The following is an 8,937-nucleotide window of genomic DNA, read 5'->3' on the forward strand; positions in this document are numbered from 1 at the left end:
GGATTGAAGACTAAAATGCGATGCCTGTTTTGAGTAGCTCAAAATTATTTACCTGGATGTAAAAAGAACTAATCAAGAACAACAAAAATAACCGTGTAAGCAAGAAAGCATACTGACATGGTTCAAAAACAATTTAGGCTAGAAAAGGACGCAAAATGAGTACTAGTAAAGATGAATGACTGGATGCTTAGAAGATAGATGTTGTAAACACTGAAAATACCTTAAAATCTTGGAGCTACAGAAAATTACTAAAAAAGCAAAGGGATACAGGAAAATACATATGGCCACAGAAAAAGTAAGATGTCTGAGCTTATTAGGAACAATTGTAACCCTACCAATCCTATTAGCCCATGAATACTAAGAACATCAAAACAGTCAGTAATAATACAGAAAGTCCAAAGTGTTCAGCAAATACATCCATTCTTTGTCTGGGAGAAAAACAGATATTGTATTCATCTCATAAGTAAAGGATGAACATTTTTGACTCTAGCCATAATCAACACTGATGTAAAACAGTCACTACTACAGTAACATGTTAATATGAGTACATCCAGATACCTTGCAGCAGGATTACTAGAAGAGCAGATTAGGAAGCTCTTCTGGAGGCTGATTTAAATCACTTATGTCCAGAAGTGGCAGAAATTTGAGAAAACAAATATCATGGGGATGTGTGGACATGGTAAAGGAGATGATCAAATAAGTATAGGTCTGTCAGCCTGACACTTACTGAGGGTAAGAATAACAGAAAATTTGATACAAGATTTAACCGCTAAAGAATTCAAGCAGGTACTGGAAATAAAAACGTTTTGTAAGAATTTATGGAAAATGGAGCTTCTAAAAGTTTCTATCCTTTTAATGGAATTTCAAGTTTGCTTGACAAAGGTCCTGGGTCCATAAATGTAGATTTTTTTCAAGCATAGTTGAGTGAAACCTCTCAGCAGTATCCATACCCAAAAACTTAATCATTGCAAAAGACAGAGACAGACAGGACCGATTGCTTTCACTTGTTCTCATCTTCAGAAAGGATGTGAAATGTTCAGCTTTATCCCCCAGAAAAGAAACATTTGTGGGTAGGAAAATGTGGCACAAAATTCAGTCTTATATTCCTTGAAATAAATATTTGTTATCAAACTTAGAAGGATGGAGGAGGTCCATTGAAGATTACTAGCTCTAATCTGTAAATTTTGAGTTAGCTGTGGTGATGCAGTAATAGTTCTTTTGTCAGTATCGTATTTTAGGAGTGGTATAAAGCCTTGAAGCAGTGTGATCCAGAGCAGCTGCAGAAATCCATAGTTGATATGAGATACTCTTCTCCCCTCTATTTTTATGCACACTTAGATAATTAAACTCCAAAATGAAGAAATAAAGCATCTGTGAAAAAGTAGAAAAGAAACTGCCAACCTCATCTAATCTCTACTGAAGTCAGAAACAACCATGAAGCATGGGCTCTGTAAATCACTGAAACACTTTTTTTTTTTTAAAATCTGTAATTTCTTTGTTGAACTAAAGCATGTTGAATTCCTTGAGGTGAAGAGACAAATTCTCATTTTGTCCTGAACTTTCTGAAATACTTGGCACACACTTGCAGTTTCCAAACCATCTCACTTGCTTTAAAATTGACCCTGTTTGAAGAGGTGAGGTTGAAATCACAGATCAGAACATGGGAACATACAGAGGTATCCAAATTCCCACTGTGGTCAGTGGAAATGCAGTCAATGCTGTCAGTGAAATCTGATGTGCCCCTTGACTCTTTTTTTGAAGGAAGGAAAATGAGACCATTCTCCCAAATGCTGTGTGTACCCTTCCAGCTTCAACCGTGAAATAACAATGTGTACAAGTCAAGCTTGCAGGGGATGTAAATCCCTTGTACGATGACTGTCCTCCTCAGAAAGCCAGACTATAGCCACCTCTGTCTTGCAGCACCAAGCTAAGAAATGACAGCAGTTTTGCTCGGATCATATAAGCCTTAACCTTTGGTGGAAACCCCCAATGCATGAACAGGGTGGGAAGGGCATGGGACGAGAACCAAAGGTGGGAATGCACATTTGCATCAGGTCTCTGACAACCAAGATATGCTGCCAAATGACTGTTTATAGTTACTCCGTTATCACAACATGATTTGCAATATTCCAGAACATACACAAAACAGACTCCAAACCAAGGCTATACCCTGCAGCACCACCTCCAGTGACAGAAATACTTTCCAAACCTGCTGCTTTCACACCCAAACCAATGTCTGTTTTATAAACACTGCAGGGAGAAAAAAATAAAGATCCTGGAGTTTCATCTGCAATTAGAGAAAACCTTCTGGTTTGTCAGCAGTCAGTTGTTTCTGTTTGAGGACTGTCAAGCACTTTGGGATGAGGTGTTTCTTGGCTGTTCTCATTTGGGACAACATCACAATGTGGGTGAATAATAATTTTAAAAAGCAATCAGAAAACCTGACATATGGGCTGAATTAGAAAAAATCTCATGGTGGAACTCCGGCACAAGATTATCTTGTTCATACGTATGGCACAAGCACACTTCCATCCTAGTTTGTGTTTGGATTTTAGTGCTAATTACATTTAGTTAGATAAGACAAGGAGATTTTTAAGTGTGTTGATAGTCTTTTTGCTTTGCAAGCCATGCCAGTTGTCAATTATTAGCACCTCACAGTCTTCAGATCTTTACCTCTGACATTTTTCTTCCAAGCCTTTTATTTCAGATTCTTTGGATACTCCTCAGAGCTCTACCCAGTCCAGCTTGAACGTCACTCGCTCACCTTCACATGTTGAGTGTTACGCGGCTTGTTGATTTACTTAACAATACTGCCTTGCAAGATCCCAAGATGCTTGTCATCACAATGTTTGGTAATGTAAGTACTCCCTAGAAGAAAAATGAAAGGTTTTGGTTTTCTTTTCCCCAATGAAATGTTGCATTCTTACTGAAAATTTTCTGCAAATAAACTTATTGAAACTAAAAGTCTAGCATTTTTATGACTTTCCAAAAAAGCTACTAAGCCTAAATATATCAAAGAACGACCCTGAGCTAGAGCTAGAGTGCAACAAAACATTTTAGTCCCAATTCCTAAAAGCAAGCCAAAATTAAGGATCTTGGCAGGAGTCAAGGTTTCTCCAGCTGAATTTTGGTAACCTGAGAACTTTTATAAACCTGGCCCAAAGCCTTCATCAGCCAAATCACCCTATAAAAGAGGAGCCCCTTCCCCAGGGCCCTCCCTCCAGCTCTGTTTGCCATCAGCTGAGGATGTGTCCTGCTCCGTCCCAGCCCTGCCGGGAGGTTCTCCACCTTTCCCAGCCAGCCAAGTCCACTTGTATCTCACACGCTGCCTGCCCGGGGCCATCCCCTTTTGTGCATGTGCCCACTTGGCAGCCCCCCAGCCCCTTCCTCCTGCCCGCGTTCGTGTTACCACTGTCTGCACACACACGGATCACAGCCAGAGGACCGTGTTGGCACTTCAAATGCTCAACACCTGTTTTGAAGGTTAACAGATGGTGACAAGTATAATAACAGCCTCTGCTGAAGTTTTAGCCAGTCAATTCTGTTAGCACTTTTGTGTTTTTTTTCTCCCCATACATACTTACCCCATCACTTTTGTAAGCCAGCTCCGCAGGCAGTTGCAACACGCTCCATTTTGGGACAATGGGCACCTTTTCTTTCTCCCCATCCTGGTGGCCAACAGCTCTTGATATTGTCCTTCACCACGCCAAGGCACTGCACCACGATGCGACTCCCCGGTGAATGCATGACATGAGGGTGCTCCAGCAGCTTTGGCCACCTGTTGGTTGCAGTCACCACACAAGGCAAGGTTACCTCTGGGGTTCCATCCTCAGATTTCACCACCAACAGCTCCAAGCTCCACAGCCAAGAGGAGTCACAAGCAGCCCTGGTCATGGTTGCATGCTGCGGGCCAAGGATTTGAGCTGGGGTCACTGTGAGGGCAAGAGACGGAGGGATGAGCCACAATGCTGGCTCATATATCCTCATCTAAATGTTCCCGCAACCAGAAAGTTCCTCCTAAGCTCAGTGCAGAGGGCTTTCATTTGTCTATGAAAGTGCTTTGACTGAGGTCTTCTCCCCAGGCAGCCTAGGCAAATGTCTTGTGCAGGGAGGAGGACAGGGAAAAGGGCACTGTTTTTATTTCATTTTAACCCAGAAAGTAGAGACCAATGCCTCTCCTCCCCTCCCTGGGAGAAGGTCCAAAGACACCTGCAGCACTATGGGCATTCAAAGTCCCATCTCTGCTACAAACCCTGCTGACCCAAGCTAAGCAGCATGGACACCAAATGAGGGTCCTTCCTTTGGGGTGCTTAACACACCCTGCAATTGTATCTCAAGGGTAGAAAGCCAATGTTGAGCCTGGTGGATGCAAACTGTATGGGCAGGGAGAAAAAAGACAGGTTGTTGCTTCGTGAAACACAGACTGTCAACTTTTTAAAAAATACATTATTTTCTCCCCAATTAAACTGAAAAAAGGCAGCAGTAAATGCTAAGGGGTCATTAAGCGTGCTGCCCAAAATAAGGCAAACATAGCATCATTGGAAAGAGCTGTGACAAGATGACAGTCTGCAGCTCTCGTCCACAGTAACATCCATTGCTCACCTCCACTGCTGCAGGCATCCGTCCTCTACAGGGCCACATGAACTTGGTGGCCCTATCCCCATCCCAGTGATGGGGACGTCAGCCACATTCAGCAGGTTCACAGTGATGTGGGCAGCGCTAGGGTCTTTGTGGTGGGAAGTTGCAGGCTAGAAAACAGAACATGATTTGTGTTTATTTTGTCCCAGCATTAAAAAAAAAAAAAAAAAAAAAAAAGCAGGAGGCTTCTCCGTTGATGTGGGAAGAATGGATAGGGCATATGCTTTTTCTTTTTTGCTATCTTCCCAGACATTTAGCATGACCTGCAAATGAACACGACTTTTACAGGTTTGGGGAATGGAATAACATTTCCTCTGTAAATTTCCAGCAAAATATCAGTGGAATCCACAATTTCCCTGTGGACAGGAGGCTGACAGCAGTACAGTTTTCAGTGGGCTCCCTTACATGCTCTAAGATAAGCAAGTTAACAGGCCTGTATGGGATCCATTTAAGGAGGTGGTCACAGGGGAGCTGGGGTTGCCACATGCCAAAAGCTTGTACCGATGTCCCCGAACCTAAGGTCACACTAGAAAGTCTCGAAGGCAGCACGTCCCTGCAGATGAATGGCAGGGCCTGGCATTGGAGGGACAAGCCTGGAAGCGGTGCCAAGAACAGGCAGACACAACAAGCCCAGATCCCACCTGCCTTGTCCAGGGAGAGGGCTGGGAAAGACTGAGGAGAAGGTGAAGGTGGGACCAGCTTCTGTGTGTCACGGAGTGGTCCTGTGGTGCCTGGAGGTCCTGGCTTTGGCAGATGGCAGATCAACCCCATGGATTCATCTGCTACCTGGCCCATGGAATGGCAGGGGAGTCAGAGCACAAAGTCACAAATGCAGATGATAAAAGCCTGGCTGGAGTGACTCGCACAGGTTCACAGTCTTTTTGCTCTAAGCAATTGTTTCCTCAGACATCATGTGCACTCACCTGGATTACTGCAGGGAAGAGAGCTGGCCATCACCGCTGCAAGAGGATCTATCTCAAGATGGCCACAACACTCGGAAGGCATCACAATAATTTTTCTCCTGCAGGGAATAATGAAAATTAGAACCTGCTCCCTCAACAACAGCAACCTGATTCTGTTCCCTTAAACGCAGCCACAACAAATAGTCACCATGCCGTGAAGTCTTCTATTTATTACTTACTACATTTAAGTGAAAGGTGAGCCCCTTGTGCTATTGCCAAATCCAAATGTTGATACACTTTGGAAAGGACCATGTAAATTACTAAAAAAGAATAAAAAATAATAATAAAAAAATCTGGGCTGCTGAACCAAAAGCACAAACTGAAGCACAGGAAGTTCCGGCTCAATATGAGGGGGTACTTCTTCACAGTGAGGGTGACGGAGCACTGGAACAGGCTGCCCAGAGAAGTTGTGGGGTCTCCTTCTCTGGAGATATCCCAAACCTGCCTGGAGGCCACCCTACACAATGCGCTTTAGGTGATCCTGCTCAGCAGGGGGGTTGGACTGGATGATCTTGAGAGGCCCCTTCCAGCCTTGGCCATTCTGTGATACTATGTGGGACTGAGACTCCTCCATTGCTCTAGAGCACCGGCACACAGAGGTTGTTGTGGATGCTAAGAAACCAAAACGACTCAGCAAAACAGTCCGCAGAAGCGAAAAGGTTATTTAAAGGGTGCTTGCCAGGGCTACGCGCTCGCAATGCTCTGTGTGGAGGCCAACAACCCTACCGCGGGGGGAGATGGTGCGAGGTGAGGAGGTAGGTGCCAAGTTCTCATCAGCCTGTTCCAGCCACAACACTGCTGCTAAATTTACGTGAAATCTGTTCCCGTCCATTCAGCCTGGTCACACCAGCTGACCTGAACCCGATACACGCTCCGGGACGCTAACTATTTATTTATTTATTTACTTGCAGCCTGTTCACCTGGTGACCACCCATCCCTCCAGAACATCCCATGACTTCAGGGGCAGCCGGGGCAGCCGGGGCACCCAGCCACCGCTGCATGGGACAGGCCAGAAAAATGCACTAAAGTTGCTGATGTGGTGCACTAAATGCCCCCAGGAAGAGCCAGGATTTGCACACTGTGTTGTGTTGGAACCAACTGTTCCCGAAGAGAGGCAAAATTCACACTTTTTTTGCCGAAAGAAGGCAAATCCTTTTCCTTTCCTGAGACAGAAGAGGAAAAAAGAAGAGGAAAAGCCTGCTCAGAGCTCTAGCAAAGAGCAAAGAAACAGCCCACTGACCGATCCTGTGCTATTAAATTCAAACCAGTGGTGCCACACAAGTTTTCCCCATATTATATAATCAAACAGAACCAAATTTTCCATTCTTTTTCAACTGCACTAATACCATTGGAATGGCAAGGAGGGAAGCACCAGAAAAGTTCATGCTGTAAAATAAGCACCTGGTATTTAGTTTTCGTACAAGCTTGGGTTCCCACACTGCATGGACTGGGGGCTATTATCTGTTTTGATATACTTCTTTTGTGATATATTAGAAGCAGAGCTTTTAGAAGCCTGAGAAACAATATGTTTGCATAGTGCTTGCAACAAACACTGATAATTAAAACATTCTGCAGTATATTGCTAATATGATACTCAAAAGTCCAAAACAAGAACACCACCATCAGCAAAAAAATCATAGGACATGTCCTCAGCAGAAGGAAGAGACAAAACACACCTATATTCCACACTGGCATCCAAAAGTTTCCCATTTGTCAAAGCCAAAATATTGTCATGAGCACAGCATGTCTGAATGAAATCCAAGACGGGTGGGTGGGAAAATGCCAGACCTTTTATTTTTTCCTCAAAATTTTCTGAAAGGAAATAATAATTTAGTTTACAAAGCCTTTCTCATTGGAAAAAAAATCTATTGGGAAAAGGAAAAAAGGAAAAGGAAAAACCATCAACAACCAATTCAAGCTGTATAGGATTCTGCCAAAGCAGTCTTTGTAATTACTACTCCAAGAGAGACCTGGGCTGTTACTTGAGTTCCCCAGCATTTATGTAATTGAATACACAACAACATGAAAGAATTTGTAATTTTTGCCATGGTCACTTGTGGCCTGGGCTGGAAGCTGTGGCCCAACTACCAGGACTTTCTTCCGTCTGGCCTGTGACTTTGTTTTTTTCTTAAGCAGCCCTGTACAGACTGGATGTGGTCTCCAAACAAAGCCACGGGTGTGAGCACCCTCTCCCTGCTGATGATTCCATCCCAGGACTCATCTATTTGAGCTGCTTGCATGTAAGAACAGAGAGAGAAGAGAGGAAAATTCCTTTTTCATTTGCATTCTTTAGAGTCTAGGTAGCCTCGTATATAACAAGGTGGGGTGGATTTTCAAAAGTCTGTTCCCGCATGGTATTCAGAGGCTGAAAATCCAAAGGTGAGACTCTTTGGCACTATGTAGACAAGCGTGCAGAGAAAACACTCTGAAAGCAGGACACAACCTCTTCTGCACATTGTCCTAGCAGGTTAATGCTGAATCACTCTTTGTGAACATGCAAATGATTTAAAGCAGCTACATAAGGCACCTAACCAAAGCCTTCACCCCAGAATAATCTGGAAGAAGGCTCAGATTTCTGATTCAATATCTGTTTTTGCCATAGTGGATGAATGATTTCTGTCATACAGACTTGGAGACAGCTCTGCCTATGATAACTTGTCAACAGGAAGGCAGAGAGAGGCAAATGCCTCTCAGTCTTTCAATCTTAGTCTTTCAGTCCCCATGTACAAAAATGGGGATGGGTTTCTGAGCTGTTGGCTTGAGCCTAAATACCAGCTCTGCACCACATGCATTTGGGACATTAGACAAATAAAGCCACAGACGTCGCTTATGCGTAACAGAAAACAGTGGACAACAGGAAAAACCTCCTTTGACCGTAAGGAGGAGGTCAAATCTGCTTTATGAGCAGAGACCTGCTCCCTGGCACATGGCTGAGAGCACTCACACGTTGCTGTGTCGTTCCCCATCACCAGCAAAACTGCCTCCAGCCTGGTGAGCTCTCAGTGAACAAGCTGGTCCTAGCACGTGAGGCAAAGTGAGGAGATCATCCTCTATCTTGACTCATCCCTACATAGCATATCATGTCTTGAGCACCCGAGAACAACAGCATGGGAGACACCAGCCTTGTAGAGAGGTGGAGCATCTTCCTCGGTCCTCAGCCATGACTCTGCAGTTGGCAGTGCCAGGCCTGGCCCTAGTCATCCACCACAAGGACATCACGTAGACATTCATTTTAAATATAGGGAGGTGAGCCACTCCTCTGCCACTGTGCAGTTAACTGGTGCTTAGCCAATTAGATTGATCTGAGTGTCCTAAATGGGAGGTAGTCAGCATTTAA

General features: G+C 44.1%; 1 long non-coding RNA gene across 2 annotated transcripts; it reads right to left on the reverse strand.

Moving 5' to 3' along the window:
* Positions 1–1,081: 1,081 nt before the first annotated feature.
* LOC125179966 (uncharacterized) lies at positions 1,082–7,261 on the reverse strand. 2 transcript variants are annotated; one of them, XR_010830930.1, is made up of 5 exons: positions 5,780–7,261; positions 5,562–5,659; positions 4,603–4,748; positions 3,585–3,932; positions 1,082–2,868 (listed from the first exon to the last, which is right to left on the reverse strand). It is a non-coding gene; the product is annotated as an uncharacterized lncRNA (long non-coding RNA). The 2 variants fall into 2 exon arrangements; XR_010830931.1 differs by having other exon boundaries at positions 3,585–3,778; positions 5,780–7,230.
* Positions 7,262–8,937: the final 1,676 nt, after the last annotated feature.

Source organism: Anser cygnoides, chromosome 4 (genome assembly GCF_040182565.1).
Source record: "Anser cygnoides isolate HZ-2024a breed goose chromosome 4, Taihu_goose_T2T_genome, whole genome shotgun sequence".
Taxonomy (NCBI): domain Eukaryota; kingdom Metazoa; phylum Chordata; class Aves; order Anseriformes; family Anatidae; genus Anser; species Anser cygnoides.